Source organism: Pinus tabuliformis, chromosome 1_1 (assembly GCF_031772625.1).
Source record: "Pinus tabuliformis cultivar Carrire ecotype Pingquan chromosome 1_1, CPIR1, whole genome shotgun sequence".
NCBI lineage: Eukaryota > Viridiplantae > Streptophyta > Pinopsida > Pinales > Pinaceae > Pinus > Pinus tabuliformis.
In genome coordinates this window covers 499,765,119-499,767,722 of record NC_142297.1, presented here as the reverse complement: position 1 = coordinate 499,767,722, position 2,604 = coordinate 499,765,119, and positions in this window count along the sequence as shown.

Genomic DNA, 2,604 nt, shown 5'->3' with positions numbered 1-2,604 from the left:
CCATCAGGCCATATTCAACAAACCTGCTCCTCAGTTATCTGATGAGGCTAGCATTGACCTAACATCAATCGATAGTTTAGACTTTTTGGTAGCACCACAGATCCACATGTTCTCCCCTTGTACATTCGTAGTAAGCTATTGGCTAGAGAAATAGATTACCAGATAATAGAAATATGAATGTCAAGGAATCTCAAAGAGTCCAAGAAACAAATGTGGCCTCCATTTCCCCTCCACTGTGGTACTTACACATTGCATGATTTCAAACATGAAGAGAAAGAAACAAAGAAGATAAAAATTCTCAAGTTAATAGTCATTCCAAAGAGACAGTATGATCTAGGAGCAGTGGCTTACAACTTCACCAGTTAGGTGAAGCTTGCCAAATTTGAACATGAGAAAGATGAATATGATGACTTTTTCACTTCAGCTGAAGTATTATCACGGGTAAAACATCTACCCAAGATCAAATTAGGAGAAAGGGGGAGAGATAAGTTTGTGCAGTTCAAGGCACAGAGGTTACAAACACTGCCTCTAGATTTATTGGCCACTACCCCTATGGTGCAACAAGAAGGCCACAGTAAAAAACAAACTACTGAGGGAGTCCAGAAAAGGAGAAGACTCCTAAAAAGGAGAAGACTAGATTTCTACCAGTGTGTCGCCAATGTTGTAGTGGCTACAATCAACCTCTAAAATTTTTCCTTCACTTTGTTTTGGAGCCTCCCTCCTCAAAATATTAGCGGCATGTCTTGCACTGCTCAGGTACTTGTGTTTTTATTTGAGTTTGTCTTTCACTTTGCAGCTTATGTTCACTTACTTTATTTGTTGAATGACCACAAGCAGACCCCACGTGACTTGGTTTTCATCTAGTTCTTGCGCTGTCTTCAAAAATTGTGCAGTCCTAGGGCACAGCCTGCCTTGCTCTCCGGAATTGCGCAAAGCAGCCCAACAGTCTGCCTTGCTATCCAAAATTGCATAGAATAGCCTGATAGTCTGCCTTTCTCTCTAGAATTGTGTAGAAAATCCCGACAATGAGCTTAGGCTCTAAAACTACGAAGAACTAGCTAAGATCTTGTCTTTAGCTAGGAAACTGTGCAGAGAATGAGAGGCATCCAAAGCCACTCAACCCAAGAATTGCGCAGAAGCATTTCTTCAACTATTGTCCGATGCATGTGCTGGCATGCTGCCCATTTCCCTCCAGAATTGTGCAATCTTTCTGGGCAGTGCATGGCAGTGATCTTGAAAAAGCAAGGAGTTAAGAAGAAAATCATCCCTAGGAAGTAGGGATCTTTCATTAGTTTCCTGAAGGTGACACATTTATATCTTTAGAACTTTCTACTAAGTGTAGTTGTTGTCATTGATCTCAAGCATATGCATCATGAACTCCTTTTTCTCAAATATATATAATGGATGCCTCTAGAGCTCACTTATGAATTCGATCACTAAGATCTAGCTTCCCTGGGAGATCAAGGAGCATTCAGAGCATTGTCATCGCTTTTTGGGGTGAGTTTTGATTTTGTTGCCTTTTGCTGCTTTTTCTGTCGCTTTTCTCTATTTATCTTGTGAGAGTTTTGTTGAACAACCGATGGTGTTTTAACTTGTTTTAGCTTGTAGAAGTGCTTTTTCAAGTTTTGCATTGACTTTCTTAAGCGTCGCGTGCATAACCGAATTTTTGCTCCAATGGTTGTCGTTGCAGTGACTCCCTTCACATGCTTCGTGTTCCTTTAGTTTGATCCATTGTTGCACTTGTTTTACATGTACACATCTAAAATTAGTCATATCTACACTCAACATCACACCATCTTTTTTATTTTCTTGTTTGCACACTCCCCATGGACAGATCTGGGCTCCCCCTATTCGGATCTCACATTCACTTGCATGCAATGCGCAATATGGCATCTCAAGGGCTCTGCCTTGGCTTCTAGAATTACGTAGAGCCTGTCCTGGACTGGCTCCAACTATGCACTGTGAAGTTCTAGGAGCCAATCTTACAGCTTGGTCACTGAGACTGCATAATGTGTAGTCTCTCCTAGGCCTTGTCCGAGACTGAACTGCACATTGCACAGTTCCAATCAACAAGATTCCACACTAATTGTTGGGACTGCGCAGTGCATAGTTCCCACAGTCAGCCACTCACCACTTGTCAGTAAAAACTGCACAATCCCTCCCATCTGATGCCTTGGTTGCTACTTGATCATGACGTGAAGTTGGATTTGTAAGAGCTAATGTTTGCTTTCCATGAGTGTATTTTTTGTCCCACAAGTACCACACTTGCGAAGCGCTTCTCTCCAACAGTCATTGTACCATAGCACCAAAGAGAGATACTTCAAGAGTGATTGCTGAAAGTATTACCAAGGAAGCAGTTAAGAAAGCACCAATTTACTTTCCAATATATGCAGATGCTCAACACTAACATGGCATCAAGACCAGAAGCAGTGGCAGAAGGCAACAATCTAGTACATGATCAGGGAAAGAGGAAGTTGTTGACATAACATAGGGAGAACAAAGCTATAGAGAAAAAGAGCGTTCAATCTTCATGTATGCAGCTATGATAGTAGATGCAAAAGGGAGAAGAGGACATAGAAAATAGAGAGAATGAAGAGAGAAAAG